We start from the raw sequence: 19,599 nt of genomic DNA on the forward strand, positions 1-19,599 counted from the left end.
ACAAACATAACATGTTTGTTATTTTGAAGCCGTATGTTAAGATTACCTTTAGTTTTATGGGAACAGATTATGAAAAGCTTAAAGCTACAATGTGTAATTTTTTTCACCGCTAGGGGTCGCTAACCTCTTAAAATAACAAAGGCACAGGTTGATGACGCATAAGTGGAATTATGGAACTTGCCGTCATGCCGAAGGATCTAATGATGTTTATGGATGAGTGAATACATTGATGTTTTTAACATGTGTGGTGGCAAACAATTTTCTAATACTGAATAAGAGACAAACATGGATCAATTGTCTTTAACAATTATTTATTCCCTTGCAAGGAAAGGTCAGCAGTCATACAGTCATTACAAAGTGCCTGCAGAGATTGACAACGAGTGGGCGCATCCTTCATTCTTTATAGTTATTCCACCCCCAAGGTTGTTTTCCCGAGGCTAAATGAAGATGTCTCTCAGCCATAACTAATACATTGTTTAGATTTGTCTATCATATTATACCCTTGAATGGAGACCCTCTGTCTCGGTCATACACTTAGTCACACATTAACTTTTGTCAGGTCATATACAAGGAGATACACATACATACATACATTCATAAGGGTATGTATCGACACTACATTAATCTAATTACCATCACATTTCTAAGGTTCTATAAATATAATTAAGTGCAAACATATAGAATGTGTTTGAAGCAGGGTGTGATTGCTAACGAGAGACAGATATCAGCGCCACACACGAGTCCCGTGTATATAAAGGAATAAGGACATTTCATTCTACCGAACTACCCGCAAGTGCTGAATTCCTACTCACACAGGTCGTTTCACTTGGTCTACACTATCACACTAACTGCATTTAAGTGTGTTGAAAGTTATGATGTTATTCTATGTGTTAGTTTGTCTGTATAAGACTAGCAGTAAACTAGATCAACATTAGAATAACATACTGATCATATTCTAACATTTCATCATGTTGAGCTATATAACATTGATTAGTTTGAACGAAATGACAAAAGCGTGAGCGTGCCGCTAGACGTACGCAGTTGTCCACGTCTGTCGCCATGGTTACTATGGCAGTACGAGCGGAAACCAGGGATAACGCGGATATTACGTCATTGACAGGCGACAAGTGCGACAGGGACGAGCCATTATTAAAATCGGAATTTCTCTTAAATTAAAAATCTTGGGAACTTTTGGGATATTGTAAGTACACAACTGCAGGAAATATGTCATACTGTGCAAGTGATTTTTGGATATTTTATTACAAAAATCTTACATATTGTAGCTTTAAATAGACAAAGAAGTGGCTGTTTTTTATTATTTAATACAATCAGAAAGGGGGATAAACAAAATGTTTATGTTCATAATTATATGAGTTTGTGTTTAGTTGGTGCCAGAAACTGAGAGAGCCTGGTGCTTGTTTCTGCACGTTTTGCCCGAGGTAGCTACTATATACCAGCAGTGGCAAGAAAGTGCTTGCTCGTCATGAGTTAGACCCCAGTCATAGAGCCGCTGCCCATGCACTCAAACTTACCACGACGTTGCCGGGAGCAACTGTTACAGTTGACACACCGTTTGTCTATGATTGACCGTGTCTGTGACTTAAAAAGATATTTGTGCACATTTATTGTAGAACATGACTTGTCATTCATAATTTCGCAGCCACTGGTCACCCTGTGTAGAAAATTAGCAGAAGACAAAAAAGCGCTAACTAGCCTGTCAGTTTCAAATCAACATGCGAGTTACATGAACACTCATGGCATCGCACTACAGTTCAAAAAATTTTTTGTCTGGGAAGCTACAAAAATGCATGTTCTCACTCAATGTTGATCAAGTAACAACCCTGAATATGGATAAAATTCTCAATGTGCCTGTTCGCTTTTTCGATAATGAAAGCAACAGAGTAATAACACAACATCTGGCAAGCAGAAAAATCAACATTGCCAATACCCCAGAACTTATGCTGGAACTTAAAGATGTCCGGCAGACTAATGGTCTTGAGTGGAGACAAGTGACCAACATCCTCCTTGACAACTGTGCAGTCATGAGAGGAAAAAAGACTGGCCTTGAAACCTAAGCAAGGAAGGAGAACCCATACCTCCTTGACGTATCTGGAGACACCGTGCACATGGTTTCCAATGCTGCCAAGGCCCTCATGAGTCCATTCAGCTCAGAAGTTGAAAATTTCAGTTTTTTGAGATTCGTGCCTTCCGGTTAAGGTTGACTTAGGTTCCCATTCGGGATGCTGTGGCTTGTTCTTGTTGAAGAATTTCTACTCTGGTCTTTTCTTCAACTGTTAGTGCATATCTCGTCAGCACTTGGTTAACCCTCTGGGGTCTGAGGTGTTTTTGGGGTCCTTGAGATGTTCTGACATGCCCTGACATTTGTGCTTTTTTCAGTTGCTTCTAAACATAGTAATGGCAAAAAAAAATTACACACTATTTAGCACAAACAGGGCTACCATAATATGTGAGCAACAAGAATGTACATGTCTGCATTTTTGAGAGAATAATGTTTATGCGTGGTTATTGAAAAAACTAAAAACTAAAGTTTCTGAAATAAGACCACAAAACACATACTAAATATGTGCCAATAAGACTTTTGTCTAATAGATGTCATTGCCTAGTGTTTTTTCTTCAAAATGATATGAAAATCACCCTGCCTAATCCTTCACATAACACAATACATTGATTTGAATTTTGCAAAGCACTTTCTGTTTGGAAAGGCAATATTCGAGTGGGCGTCACAGATCATGCATATTTAGTGGTTCACACCTGAGGACCGCATACTTAATGAGCCATTCATTCAGGTGAGTCACTGAGCCACAAGAATGCAAGAGCTACAGTTGGAAGCATCTCAATTCTTTTTTATTTTTCCACATATTGTGCTTGCAATTTGGCCTATAATATCCAAGGAAAACATGTCTAGTAATTGTGCAGTTAATTCTCATACTGTTTTTTCAGTTTTGGAATATTTATCCTCTCCCCAAATTTGTCACTTTTTTGTCACAAAATTATTTAAAGAAAAGGCTTATATTTACCTTTTAATAGTTTGTTTACATCTACCTTGTAAATATTTCAATAAACAACAATTCAAGTGTAATCTTTCTTTGTAAAAACTAAAGTATACATTTTATCATACATATTTCAAAGTTAAGGATTTGATTGATTATTTGATTATTTTTGACAAAAAATTGGCAAATAAAAGCTTATTTGAGGTGGCAGATATTTTACAGTAAAAATGTATAATCTATCCAAAACTAATCAACGAAATGTTGTCTTTCATATGTCTGTAACATAGGTCTTATACAAGGAATATAAATGTTAATTTGCAGTTTAATACGTTGCTTATACAAATATATATATGTGCATACACACACACATATATATGTGTATATATTTATACACAAAAATAAATTTTATTTATATTTTTTATATAGGCTACATTTTTTTTCCACAAATTGTGCTTGCAAATTGTATAATATCCAAGGTAAACATGTCTAGTAATTGTGCAGTTAATTCTCATACTGTATTTTCAGTTTTGGAATATTTATCCTCTCCCCAAATTTGTTACTAATAAAACACAATAAAAATTATTTATAGAAAAAAATTATATTTACCTTTTAATAGTTTGTTTACATCTACCTTTTGAGGGACATTTTCCCTTATTATTATTCCTCACAGCGCTGCGAGACGGTGTAAACAAGTAATGATCTGAATAAACTTGTGTTTTCTCGAGCTGATATGGGGCCCCTCACAGGTTTGCGCCGTGGATTCCCGCGAGTCAGACGCGGATACTGTGTTTGTTTTAGGCTCGCGCAGTCTTCACTCGGACGCGCGCTTCAATCCGTTGTGGAGACTCTCTTTTCGTTCCAGTGAAATTACAAAACAAAATACACACAAACATGTCTCTGCCTGATATACAACCACTGATAAACATAATCTGATTTGATAAAAAAAAAAAAAAAAAAAAAAAACTATATGAGTGCAGATTCGAACTCAGAACCTCTGACACGCTAGGCAAATGTTCTACCACTAGACCACTTGAGTACACGTATTTACTCATGTGAAAACTCGGTGTTTACTCGGCGTGATCAATTCGCTCTTGAAAATGCTGCCGTTCGTCGTCTGAGCTACAATCTTCCTCTGAGGAAAAGCCAAGGTGAGTTATTCCTCGCTGTCCAGAATCATCTGAAGGGCGTCTTTCCCGGAGAAACGAGCCATCCTCTCTAAACGCGATGAACTATCAGTGAATCTGATCTGATGAAACTTCGTGTTTTCAAGGCATTGATCGGGGGGCGGGTGCGAAGCATAGATTACCTAAACTATTTACCATGTGAATAGCGCCGGGGGCGGGCGGCCTCGGTTCATTATAGAGATAATGAGGCAGAAGGAAAAAACGGTACCTCTCCTTGCTTTCAAACGGATTACATGAGTTGAAAACATTTGTTTTTTATATTAATTACTTCATTTAAAAGAAGAGATTTCAAGCTTCATAAAGACATATACCACGTGTCTGTGTGAGAAGTATTCGCTGAGTTATGATTCATTTTCGGACGCGTTTCAGAATGGACTACACGGACAGAGAGAAGGCAGATCGCGCTCCGTGTTTATTTTTCTTAATTTGGCGAAAAGCACAACACTTTGTTTTTATTGTGAGTATACACAAAAATAATACACATTTAACAGAATCGATTGATGTATGAAACTCCTATGGAAAATCAAAGTCAACAGAGTATTTATGAGTTTCTTTTACACTGATAAAAAAAAAGCGAGCTGGTATCGCCGGCGAGACCACCGACCTCAGGGGGTTAAGAAGCCTTCTGTAGCACACACACAAAACACACACACACACACACACACACACACACACACACACACACACACACACATACACTTGGACACACACACAACTGTGGCTATTTTCATTGCTGATTCCTACATAAAACCTAACCACACTCTAAACTAGCACATCACTCTACATACAATATAATACAATAAAAATTGTTAACTCAACTGTGCACAATTTCTTTTTGAATTCAAACTGAAGAGACATTAAAAAATAAGTTAATTAAAACTACAAAATGATTAGCATTAACTGTATTTGTGTTCTTCATTTGGATCCAGCACATAGTAGTAATGCACCACCAGTACATCCATGAGTTCATTCAGCCTGGTGCACACCTCCAGCATCTGAAGAATCTGTTGCTAATTGGTCTTATCAAGCTCTTGGAAGGAAGATGGAGCAGACTCTGAAACTCTGAGAAAATCTCCTTCTGTTTTGGTGACTTCTCAATTTCATAATAGACAGGATGATTCGTGTCACCAACTTCAAAGTCTTCAAGGAGCCTGGAAACACTCGGGCACTTCCTGCAATAGATGAGTTCTTCCTGTTCTTGATGCATCTTGCTTTGGGCCTCAACCAAAAGGACCTTGGTCATCGGTTTCAAGTACATCAGACCACTGTAAGCCGCATCGTAACAACCTGGGCCAACTTCCTGTACTTTGTCCTGGGGTCAGTGTGCATTTGGATGCCAAAAGAGAAAGTATGAGCCCATCTGCCAGAAGAATTCCATCAATTTCGAGACACACAGGTTATCCTGGATTGTACAGAGATCCGCTGCCAAACACCTTCCTCTTTGCTACAACAAAGTGAGGTCTTTTCAAATTACAAGTCTCATTGCACCTTCAAAGCTGTTGTAAAGTTTTTCTTTCTTCAAAGCAGACCAGGAGACGTTGGGATCACGTTCAAACAGAAGAGTTTCTTTATTTGAGCGCGGCTGCGGTTTCGTCCAACATAATCTAACTCTAATACAGTATGCATTGTAGTTATATACATTCCAAGGGGGAGGGATTACATAGAGGTGGAGACTCTGAACAAAGCATGCAAATGAAGTAGGAACACACCCTACTCTGAGTCCAATTGAATCAGCATAACTATTCACATGTTGATACTGGACAGGAACTCCAATTCCAAGAGCCATCCCAGAGCCATTAAAGACAAAAGGTGAAAGTAAATCAACCTAACGATTCAACGTCTGGGCTCCGAAAGGTGAGAATCAAGTGATCTGACTCATTTAAAACACAATAGAGAAAACAGCTCTGGCAGGAAAGGAGACTCTTTGCTGGAGACTCAATAATCATCTGAAATCAGTCTACTAAACTTTATCAGTTTATATACTATTGCAGTGGAAAAACTAAATTAAACCTTTAATAAAAATGTAATCCAACACTTCCCCCTTTGAGAGTTCTAATAACTCTCACAAAAATACAAATTTATACACTTAAAAGTTAATTCTTGTAACTTGTGTAAGTTACAGGCATGTATAACTTATTCTGTGTTGTGTCCTTGATTTACATGAGTGTCATAGTTCTTCTCAAAACCATAACTGTTGACACCTGCGACGCAGGGTGTAAAATGTCATATAAACTACATGATTACACAGAAAACCATGTAGCATAAGAGTGGAATTCTTGAAAGTCCATGGCGCCTGAATAGCTGTGAAGTCTGTTTCCTGTAGCGTCCATTTACCACGTAGAGTTGCTCTGATGACTCGTCCCTCATGAGGCTTGTTCATGGAAATCTGAGGTGATGCTTTACACCAGGTTTCTGCTTGCGAAGACATCAACACATACGAGTAACACAAGAAAACAAAGAAACAGCAGAACAGCAATATTCATGCATAGACTTCATCCTTCCATAAGTCATTTGATCGTATAGTGGTTTTAAGTCTAACTTTTATCAAAGTACACTTAAAAGTTCATTCTTGTAACTTGAAAAAGTTACAGGCACAAGCATGCTCTGTGTTGTTCATCTGTAATTGCATGCTGACACAGAAACAAAACATGCAATTAGGGTCCGTGAATTTTCTGCGTTGTGTATTTTTCATTTTCTTTGGTGATAGTTCGTTCAGCAGTGGACTCAAGAAGGTGGTCTTCTTGAGGTTGGGGCTTCATACGCAGATGAGACGGTCGTTGCATATGGATCTTGTAAAAGCCATCAAGTTTTATCTGCACACTGTAAGACAGAAAACAGAAAAACAGAGAGCAGTATTTCTTCAAAACACTATGGTTGTAGCAGTTTAAACACTATGGTTCTATCGTTTTCAGAGTCTACTGTTGTCGTTTCATTCTTTCCCTATTTCTTAATTTATTTGGCACCTATGGACCAGTGAGGGTAAGGATGGACTAAATCGGGAAAGGCCTATGAGGTAGTGTCTTCACCCTGGGTTCACCCCCGAACGCATGTTGCGTCCAGATCCTCCCAGGGCACCCCACTTGTCCGTGTCCTATCCTGTCCCTGTGTTGTGTGCACACTGTAGAGTGTGTGAGAAAATTGGCACATTTCCATTCTCCAGTGAAACATCAGTCCTAGTAGACATCATTAACAGAGGATGGTTGTCTGACTGCAATATTCTGTGTTCTGCAGTATAACATTTAAGGCTGTGAGTTTTCTGAATGTCCCCCAAACAAAGGCTGTGACAGTCACTAAGTCTTTCATCTTTGTTGTGAGTTACTGGGGAGATTAAGCAATCACAGCCCAAATGGTTAACACCTCAAAAAGCTTACCCACGAGTCCAATGACGAGGGGAGGGGTTGCTTTAAAGTAGCAAACAAATGTAGTAAGAGCTGCATAACATTGTCAACTTGTCTTAAGTTATTTTTGTTTTTTCTACATTCTTTTCCAAAATGTCCGTGCTTGCCACAGTAAGAACAACTGGCTTCTCTAGGACTTTTGCGTTTCTTTGGCTTCTCTGAGTTGACCTTAAAGGATGCTGCTGCAATTTTTACCCTTGCCTTGACATCAGAGTCTCTTTCCCAAGTAGCTAACTTGTCCAAGTTGTTTTGCAGGGTTCTACTGGACCATGTTAGTTCTAAGGCAATGCATTTTTATGTTCTGACAGAAGACCCTGAAACCATGCGCGAACTAGGGGACCATTATCACCTAGCACTTTTTCTGGAGTATCTGCAATTCCACTGTACACTGTAGTTACCTGACAGAACCTCTCAGTATATTCACTCACAGTTTCTTCTTTCTCTTGTACACAATTGGTAATTTTCGACCAGTCCACTTTCGGTCCAACAATGTCCTTTAACACTTTCAAAACTTCCTCTCTCAATTCATCTTTACTGGCTTGTTGCAGTTCAGAATTGTTTACAGCACTTTCAAAATCATTGAATTCTGACTCAGTCAAGATCTGTGATATTAGCTGAGTGACTTCAGCTAGAGTCATATCATAGAGCCGCATCTTTTTGGACAACTCTCTCCTAAACTCAGAAAAATTTCTTTGCACTGATGGCAAACTTTCAGAAATTCTCTCGATATCTTTAGGACCTAAAGATGTTTTGACTGCTTGTGGCTGCAATATGGGGGTTGCAAATGAAACTGTATCAATACCTTTTTCCTGAGGCTTTTGTCTAGCTACGCACACTTCAACTGCATTTACATCTGCATTGACATTGTCCTCTATACTATCAAAAGACTGTAAATCAGGATAGCTTTCATCTGACTGTTGGTCTTCTAAATCACATTTGGTTGAGGCTTTGTTATGGCCCACCTTTGACTTGAGACAGGACATGTGAGTCTGCAATTGTTTGTTCTGATCGTTTAATGTAGCAATACAACGAGCTTGTTCTTGTGCAATGGATAAGCTAAATTCTCTGTGACAACAGAGAATGGCTTTCGCATCGTTCTTGCGAATACTTTCTCCTAGTACCTTCTTACAATCTTCAATTGACCACACTTTGTCTGCATCAATGCTAAATTTCTTTGTTAAATTCAATCTGACTTTCTCAGTCACGATGGAGTCCATGTGCTCTGATAACAAAGACTTGAATTCACTATCTGTTCAAAAAGGTGTAATCTGTCTAGTACTTTTCCTAAACATTTTGTGAATTTCTGTTACCACAAACAAACACTAAAAAACTTCTCTTTACTGTCTTGCAAACAGAGGGTACAATCTTATTAGCACATGACGCTAAATTTCTCTAGCTTACAGATAGGTCTTCTCTAGCAAGAGCAAACACACAATATTAACATGTAACTGTTAATCTTCCCTGCCAACAACAACAGAGGGTAAATTTCATCTCTAAAAGCAAACTTTAGAGGCTTATCTTTAGTTAACCAAACTCTACAGCTGTTTGTTAACTACTTCTCTGAACGGCGCAGAGGAAAACAATTTTTGTACTGGTCTGCAAAGGTTCTTTGAATGAAGTGAAACTCACCAAGTCTTTCGTTTGTAGAGAAAGATTCCGTCTGGAAAAATTTCAGTCTTTGAGATCTTTTTGGAGCTTGAAGTTTTCAATCTGGATTCAGAAGATTCAGTCTGGAACTTAGTCAGGCTTTGTTGAGATCTTTGATCTTGAAGTTTCAAGATTCAGTTTCCTGTTTCTCCATCCGGGTCACGGCACCATCTGTTGTAAAGTTTTTCTTTCTTCAAAGCAGACCAGGAGACGTTGGATCACGTTCAAACAGAAGAGTTTCTTTATTTGAGCGCGGCTGCGGTTTCGTCCAACATAATCTAACTCTAATACAGTATGCATTGTAGTTATATACATTCCAAGGGGGAGGGATTACATAGAGGTGGAGACTCTGAACAAAGCATGCAAATGAAGTAGGAACACACCCTACTCTGAGTCCAATTGAATCAGCATAACTATTCACATGCTGATACTGGACAGGAACTCCAATTCCAAGAGCCATCCCAGAGCCATTAAAGACAAAAGGTGAAAGTAAATCAACCTAACGATTCAACGTCTGGGCTCCGAAAGGTGAGAATCAAGTGATCTGACTCATTTAAAACACAATAGAGAAAACAGCTCTGGCAGGAAAGGAGACTCTTTGCTGGAGACTCAATAATCATCTGAAATCAGTCTACTAAACTTTATCAGTTTATATACTATTGCAGTGGAAAAACTAAATTAAACCTTTAATAAAAATGTAATCCAACAAAGCTTTAGTAGGAATGGCACCTCATGGTGCAATAACATTTGTTTCTGCACTGTATGCAGGGTCTATTAGTGACCGGGAGCTGTTCAAACAGTCAGGGATCATTAACCTTTTTACCCCTGACATGGCCATCATGGTGGATAAGGGCTTCTTAATTGATAGCCTAGTGCCATGTAAAATCCACCGGCCTGTTTTCCTGACCAATGGAAAACAAATGTCAGCTGATGAAGTGACACACACTCAGTCTGTGGCTAGGCTCAGGGTACATGTTTAACGTCTTATCCGTCGCGTTAAAGAGCATAAGTTGTTTGACACAGTCATTCCCTTGTCCATTTCTGGTAGCATAAACCAACTGTTCACAGTGGCATGTTTGCTTGTGAACTACCAATGTGGACCACTTGTCAAGGCATGGAGCCATTGAGTCTAAAAACTCTCATCCTTGATGATGTGCTAAGGTTTGTATAAATATTGTACATATACTTTTGTAAATACTATGGATTTCACACTCTGTTCTGTATTCATACCTCTGATCAACAGACAAAACTAAGACAGTGTTTCCTTATATATATATATTATAATTTCATAATACATAACACAAAAAAAACAATAAGAATCTAAAGATATATGTATATATGTGTAATGTAATATAATAGATAGGTATATATATAATAAATATAGTGTGTGTGTGTGTGTGTATATATATATATATATATATATATATATATATATATATATAAATATAATGCTGTATAAAGATAATGTATATATACTGTAATATAATAGATAGGTATATATATTATATTGTGTATATATTGTATAAATATAGTGTATGTGTATGTATGTAAATATTGTTTAGTGTAAATAACTATGAATAATACAATAAATATAATGCTGTATAAAGATATGTATATATACATGTGTATTGTAATATAATAGATATAGTTAGGTATATGTATTATATTGTATATCTTGTATAAATATAGTGTATGTGTGTGTGTGTGTGTATATATATATATATATATATATATGTACATGAGTGTATATATGTAAATATCATTTAAATAAGAATAATACAATAAATATAGAATACAATTAATATAATACTGTATAATAATTTCAGTGTAATGAAGAAAATAATACAATCATGTTAAGAAGGAACTGCACGCAAAGAAGCTTCAGTTTAGCCTCCTCCACCCAGCGACCTTGAGAGTCATCCTACCTAATGGAGAAAAAAAGTTCTTCAAATCACCAGAAGCAGCGGCATCCTTTCTCCGAAACTTCCCGGGAGGTGATTAATCCCGCGTCTCACAGGTGATTACAGGTGCAGCACCATAAACTCCTCTGATTCTGAGGAGAAGCGATTCCTGTAGATCCACAAACTATCCAGTGACTATTATGTAAGTGCAACGATATCCCCGCCACATTTTTTTTTTTTTTTTTTTGGACATTAAGCAAACTTATCCTATTGGTATGGGGTTGCACTTGAACTTTGAACTTTCATTTACCTCTGGTTAGAGCGGGAGTTACAATGTTTACACTTGAGTTTGTTTATACTGAGTGATTACAAACTTAAATACAAGAGAGCTCCGGGGACAATAAGGTATTAGTCGGGTATGATAGTTTTAGGGAGCATTCAACGGAGGTCCCGATTGGTGTTTTTGGATGGCGCCGAGTGTTCAGGGGGGCGGTGCCTGGGGGAACGGGGAGGTTTTTTTTTGTTTGTTTTTTTTCTGTTGGTTTCCGTAGATGCATTTTCTTTATGCTTATTGTTGAGAGGCTACTAGGCAGGTTACTGCAATTCTTTAAACTTTTTACATGAATAAGGTGGTGAAATTTGTCAGTTTTAATGTCAATGGTCTTAACGGACCCGTTAAAAGGAAGAGGGTGTTAACATATTTAAAAAAGATTCAAACAGATATAGCCTTTGTCCAGGAGACTCATCTGACTGCGCAGGAACACGATAAATTAAAAAGAGGATGGATTGGTCAAGTCTTCTCTTCATCTTTCAGCTCTAAAGCCAGAGGAGTTGCTATTCTTATAAACAAAAACATTCCCATCACTGTTCAGGAAATAATAAGTGACCCATTAGGCCGCTATGTCTTAATAAACTGTCTAATTTATTCTGAACAATGGACCTTACTAAACCTTTATGCCCCTAATTATGATGATACTTCCTTTATTCAAGACATTTTTCTTAAAGTATCGGGGGGTCGTGAACATATTCTTATGGGGGGAGATTTTAATTTCTGTCTGGACCCGATTTTGGACAAATCAGCAACCTCCACTGCAAAGTCTAAAGCAGCCTCAACTACTCTATCATTTGTGAAAGATTTAAATTTAACAGATGTTTGGAGGCAAATACATCCCCAGACCATAGACTATTCTTTTTATTCAAATCGTCATAATTCACATACCAGAATTGATATTTTCTTACTGTCAACACATGTGGCTTACAGAGCATTAGAGTCTGATTATTTGCCAAGGATACTTTCTGATCATTCCCCACTCACTCTATCTATAGTAATGCCTGAGAAAATGGCCAGCATGTACAGGTGGCGTTTGAATCCAACCAGGGTGGGAATTATGTAATTTTAGGGGCAAGGCCATTTGGCCTCCACCTTTTTTTTTTTTTTAGGGGCACCAAGGCCATATGACAGGGCACAAAGGCCATCGTACAGTTCGATGGTTTTCCCATTCAGATTGATACCATAACATCCTAATTTGGAATAAGACATGGATTATGACTTTTTTAATAAAAAAAACAACATTTTTTAATGAGAGAGAGAGAGAGAGAGCGCCATTACATCCAGAAGGTATACACCCTCACACAACAATAGAAACAACACAAATGCCAATAAAAGCATTCAGAAACAACACAAATGCCAATAAATTAATAATTTCCTGCATTGTCGAACGCTCTTCTTCATGTGTTTCAAATATGGACTATAATGTTCAGTAGAGCGCCCTCAGGCTGCTGGTATGAATTGAAAACACAGCACATCAGTATACAGAGCTTATAATGATTACATCGACGCATTTGGCTATAAATTCAATAAAATATTATTCCTGTCAATAGAAATCTGATGTAAACTGAGAATATATCAATATTTCTCCAAATCTGCACACTTTTGAGCTAAAAGCCGTGAGGGACGTTGTTTTGTGAATCGCTTTCATGACGACAGCACAGGAGTTTTTTATGAATCTGACGCTCATAATTCATATTAAAGGTATCGACTCATTTTTGCATTTCATAACTCCTGACACAAATTAAGACATAACTGTCAATATAAATTTCTCAGAATACAATAGTGTTCAAATACTGAAACGTGAGTCTTATATCTCTTTAATGATGTAAGTTATAGTTTGTCAAGGTAATAACATTCAATCTTATAGTAACTTTGAACTATAAAAAAAAAAAAAAAAACGCTTCAGTGCGCCGACGCCGTTATAGGCCTATATAACCTTGCATAGGGCCCTTTTCTGAAAAGGGCACTTATCTACTAGCAAATAGATTTTGATATTTTTAGGTCAAACCGTTCTTGTCTGTCAGTCATATAATGCAGGTCTATGGTCACGGTCTAAAAGAGCAGCCATCCACAGAGTCCAAATTAAAACAATTCCCCATCGTCCAAATTAAACAATTCCCCATCGTAAGTACACATTGATGGCCTAAGACACGAAACGAGCGGTTTGTGTGAGAAAACGAACAGTTTTTATATCGTTTTTACCTCTTGTAACACAGCGACGTCCAAGTGATCTGAGGGCGCCCGCGCCTCCTGCTGTGTGACGTGTGCGCAGACTGGTGCATAGATAGACATATAGATTTCGCCTTGGCTACGGCAGTTCATGAACGAATACCGTAGCCAAGGCGAAATCTAGTGTATATATCTATGCACCAGTTTCGACAACAGAGTGTCGTTCTTCTGTTGGTGCTGACGTTACATGCTTCTTGCACTGCTGTTTTGATGCGTGAGATCATCGATGTGATTATGACACTGCACCTGCGCGAATCCACAAACTAATTTAAGTTCAGAGACTATTTGGGTGGAACTTGGACAGGGCCAGGGCACACAGGCCACTGTGGCCGTACGATGATTTTTTTTTTACGGGGCATGAAGGCCAAAGTGTAGGGCAACGGCGGCCATGGCCGCGTGGCCGCGGTATAATTCCCACCCTGAATCCAACCCTACTGAAAAAAAGTGACTTCTGTAAATTTGTCAGGGATCAAATCAAACTATTCTGTGAAACAAACTGTCCTTCCTCCCCTAATAGTTTCATACTATGGGATACATTAAAAGCTTATTTAAGAGGACAAATAATCTCGTATACAAAAGGGCTTAAAAAATCATATGTAGCAGAAGTGGAAGAATTAGAAAAAGAAATTCTTGGGCTGGAAAAAGACTTTCAGCAACATAGAGATAAGAATATATATAGTCTATTGGTAGAAAGAAAACTCAAGTATAACACATTATGCACTTATAGGGCTGAGAAAGATATTTTGAGAACGAAACAAAGGTACTATGAGCTGGGGGAGAAGGCTCATAAAGTTTTATCATGGCAATTAAAGAAAGAGGAGAGTTCAAAAACAATTAACCAAATTGAAGATGAACGTGGCTGTATTACACAGAACCCAAAAGAAATAAATGAAACCTTTAAAAAGTTTTACGTTAATTTATATGAGTCGGAATCACCAGAAGATCCGTCCACGATAGATACATTCTTAAATAATATTGATCTGCCTAAACTGAGTCAGGACGAACAGAGGTATTTAGATTCACCATTTACCTCCAAAGAGATTGAAAACGCTCTAGCTACACTGCAGTCTAATAAATCACCAGGGGAGGATGGGTTCCCCCCCGAATTTTATAATGAGTTTAAGGATTTGCTTATACCTCTCCTTATGGATGTAATTAATCTAGCATCTAAAACACAAAGCCTCCCTGATTCATTTTCAATGGCTATAATTACAGTGATCCATAAAAAAAACAAAGACCCCTTAAAATGCTCCTCTTTCCGACCAATCTCACTCCTAAATGCGGATTATAAATTGATTTCTAAAGCTATAGCATACAGGTTGAGTGAATTCTTACCAAAATTGATAAACCGAGACCAGGTCGGCTTTATCCAGAAGAGATCCTCTGCCAATAATATGTGTAGGTTATTTAACGTTATTCATATGGCAACCTCCAGTACTGAACCTAGTATAGCCGTTACCCTAGACGCGGAAAAGGCCTTTGATAGGCTTGAGTGGCCATATCTATTTAAGGATCTATCTAAATTTGGATTTGGCTCCTATTTTATTAATTGGGTCAGAACGCTGTATAAAAAAAACCACAGGCCAAAATAATCACCAATGGACAAATGTCCACTGCCTTCCCCCTTAGCAGATCAAGCAGACAAGGGTGTCCATTATCCCCCGGGCTTTTCGTTATAGCTATTGAACCTCTGGCCGAGACAATCAGACAAGACTCAGAGATAAAAGGTGTGAAAGTGGACCAGACGATACATAAAATCAATCTTATGGCAGATGATATAATTCTGTATTTAACAAAGCCATCTGACTCCCTTGCTAAATTAAAAACCGTTTTGCATGCATTTGGATCTGTCTCTGGATATAAGGTAAATTACGACAAATGTGAAATTCTCCCACTCTCGAATTTTAACTACACTGAACATCAGCAAAGAGGTCCATTTAAATGGTCTCCAAGCGGGATAAGATACCTTGGAATTATGGTGGATAACAACCTTAAAAATGTGTACAAACTCAATTACTTACCACTAGTTAGTAGAATAATAGAGGATTTACAGAAATGGATAAATTTACCAATTACTTTGATTGGCCGAATAAATTGTATTAAAATGAATATATTACCAAGGTTGCAGTACCTCTTTCAGTCCTTACCGATTCCAGTGCCATCCAGTTTCTTTAAAAACCTGAACAAACATATTAGACAATTCATATGGAATGGTAAGACTCCAAGGGTTTCAATGGAAAAACTTACATGGGACTACAAACTCGGGGGTCTTCGACTGCCTAACCTTGAAAAGCATTATCTGGCTGGCCAAATGCGACTTCTCTCTTTTTTATTTGAAAAGGAAAATGTCCCACCTTGGGTTTCAATTGGAATGTATGCTCTTAAAGAAAATGTTCCTGCAGACTTTATCTATAAATGGACACCTTCAACCATCTCCAGAAGAACGGACAACCCTGTCTTGACTCATTTCATCAAAACATGGCATGAAGTCCGGAAAAATATTGGACTAAAAAATATATTTTCACCTAGAACACCATTGAAACAGAATGAACTCGTACCTATGTCAGTGGATAATAAGATCCTGGAAACGTGGCACCAAAAAGGGATTCATCATTTGGAGGACTGTTATAAGGATGGATGCCTGATGTCTTTTGAGGACCTAAGGAGGAAATATGATCTGTCCAGCAGAAACTTCTTTTGTTATTTACAGTTAAGATCATTTCTTAAATGGGACCTGAAATGACTTTACCCATGCTCAGCGAACTGGAAAAACTGCTTCATGAGGGTAACACACCTCGTCTTATCTCAAAAGTGTACTCTCTCTTGATGGATGATGCTTTAAAACCAGGTTTACATAAATCAAGGGAGAAATGGGAGTCTGACTTAGGTGTGACAATGGGTACAGAGCTCTGGGCTGAATTGTGTCAAAAAAGTTTAACTGCCACTCTTAATTCCAGATACAGGCTGACTTATTATAACTTTCTTCATCAAACCTATCTTACGCCACATAAATTACATAAATATAAACCTGAGATACCTAACCTGTGTTTTAGATGTAGTATAGAAGAGGGTTCATTCCTACATTGCACTTGGTCATGCACAAAACTTAACACATTCTGGCACGACTTCTCTGACATCATGACCAAACTCCTAGGACTACATCTCCCATTAGATCCTCAAATCTGCTTATTAGGAGATACTACAAATATTGATGCACAATTAAGAAAAGCTCAAAAGAGGTTCTTCTCACTGGCCCTGTGCGTTGCAAGGAAGTGCATCGCTATCACATGGAAGTCGGACTCTCAACTTTCCATAGGAAGATGGGTTTCAGAAATGAATAGCTGTCTTCCACTTGAAAAAATTACATATATACTCAGGAATGATTATAATACTTTTACAGAGATGTGGCAGCCATATTTAGCAAATATGGACACGTTGTCAGCTCCAATGATGGACGGGTTGTAGCATTTACAAACTCTTTGTTGTCAGTGATTAATGTTGTCTTCTCTTTTTTTTTTTTAAATCGATATTCATTTTATCGATAATAGTACTAGTATTATTTTCGTTATGTATTAATTTTATTTATTTATTTACTTTTTCTCCTCCTCTCTTTCCAGTTCGTGGGTGGGTTGGGGAAGGGGTTTGGAGTTGTTTGTTTTGTGTTTTCATGTATATTCTGAAATTGAAAACTGAAAAATAAAATACTCAAAAAAAAAAAAAAAAAAATCAGTGTAATTGAATTGGTATGTGGCCACACTCACACTTACAGTGGGTACGGAAAGTATTCAGACCCCCTTACATTTTTCACTCTTTGTTATATTGCAGCCATTTGCTAAAATCATTTAAGTTCATTTTTTTTCCCTCATTATTGTACACACAGCACCCCATATTGACAGAAAAACACAGAATTGTTGACATTTTTGCACATTTATTAAAAAAGATAAACTGAAATTTCACATGGTCCTAAGTATTCAGACCCTTTGCTCAGTATTTAGTAGAAGCACCCTTTTGATCTAATACAGCCATGAGTCTTTTTGGGAAAGATGCAACAAGTTTTTCACACCTGGATTTGGGTATCCTCTGCCATTCCTCCTTGCAGATCCTCTCCAGTTCTGTCAGGTTGGATGGTAAACGTTGGTGGACAGCCATTTTCAGGTCTCTTCAGAGATGCTCAATTGGGTTTAAGTCAGGGCTCTGGCTGGGCCAATCAAGAACAGTCACGGAGTTGTTGTGAAGTCACTCCTTCGTTATTTTAGCTGTGTGCTTAGGGTCATTGTCTTGCTGGAAGGTGAACCTTTGGCCCAGTCTGAGGTCCAGAGCACTCTGGAGAAGGTTTTCGTCCAGGATATCCCTGTACTTGGCCGCATTCATCTTTCCCTCAATTGCAACCAGTCGACCTGTCCCTGCAGCTGAAAAACACCACCACAGCATGATGCTGCCACCACCATGCTTCACTGTTGAGACTGTATTGGACAGGTGATGAGCAGTGCCTGGTTTTCTCCACACATACCACTTAGAATTAAGGCCAAAAAGTTCTATCTTGGTCTCATCAGACCAGAGAATCTTATTTATCACCATCTTGGAGTCCTTCAGGTGTGCTTTCATGTGTCTTGCACTGAGGAGAGGCTTCCGTCGGGCCACTCTGCCATAAAGCCCCGACTGGTGGATGGCTGCAGTGATGGTTGACTTACTACAACTTTCTCCCATCTCCCGACTGCATCTCTGGAGCTCAGCCACAGTGATCTTTGGGTTCTTCTTCACCTCTCTCACCAAGGCTCTTCTCCCCCGATAGTTCAGTTTGGCCGGACGGCCAGCTCTAGGAAGGGTTCTGGTCGTCCCAAACGTCTTCCATTTAAGGATTATGGAGGCCACTGTGCTCTTAGGAACCTTAAGTGCAGCAGATTTTTTTTTGTAACCTTGGCCAGATCTGTGCCTTGCCACAATTCTGTCTCTGAGCTCTTCAGGCAGTTCCTTTGACCTCATGATTCTCATTTGCTCTGACATGCACTGTGAGCTGTAAGGTCTTATATAGACAGGTGTGTGGCTTTCCTAATCAAGTCCAATCAGTATAATCAAACACAGCTGGACTCAAATGAAGGTGTAGAACCATCTCAAGGATAATCAGAAGAAATGGACAGCACCTGAGTTAAATATATGAGTGTCACAGCAAAGGGTCTGAATACTTAGGACCATGTGATATTTCAGTTTTTCTTTTTTAATAAATGTGCAAAAATGTCAACAATTCTGTGTTTTTCTGTCAATATGGGGTGCTGTGTGTACAATAATGAGGAAAAAAAATGAACTTAAATGATTTTAGCAAATGGCTGCAATATAACAAAGAGTGAAAAATGTAAGGGGGTCTGAATACTTTCCGTACCCACTTTATGTAAAAAGTGCAAAAATAATAAAACACACAAAGTAGAGGTCCATCCATATTGGACTTTGCTGTTTCTGCACTGTTCTTTTGAAGAAAGACAATAAAAACATTATTGTGCCAATACTAATAAAACTTTCAGAGATTGTGGTTGTTATGGAAAAATTGATCTTTTCTCTATATTTTATTTTCAATGATTTAACAAATGAATGCCATACATTCATTTGTCTGTATTTTGAGTTTCTTTTATGATGTTAGTACAGCTGCAGGGTGTGTGTGTGGGATTTCAGAGGTGAGAGGATTCCCGGGGTCAAGGGGGGTCCCTTTTGTTCCTTGTGTTGTGGTGGGTGACAAGAGATAACACTATAAAAATGCTGGCCAACCTCTGCTCTGGGTCTCACTCCGCCTGCAGCTGGACTGTGGATGGACTGGGAACATTCTTGCAAGAATAAATATATTTTAAGGACAATTTGAATCTAGGGTGATCACCTGCTAATAAGCCCAAGGGGGGACAAGGGGTATGT

The sequence above is a fragment of the Rutilus rutilus genome (assembly GCF_951802725.1).
Source record: "Rutilus rutilus genome assembly, chromosome: 4".
NCBI lineage: Eukaryota > Metazoa > Chordata > Actinopteri > Cypriniformes > Leuciscidae > Rutilus > Rutilus rutilus.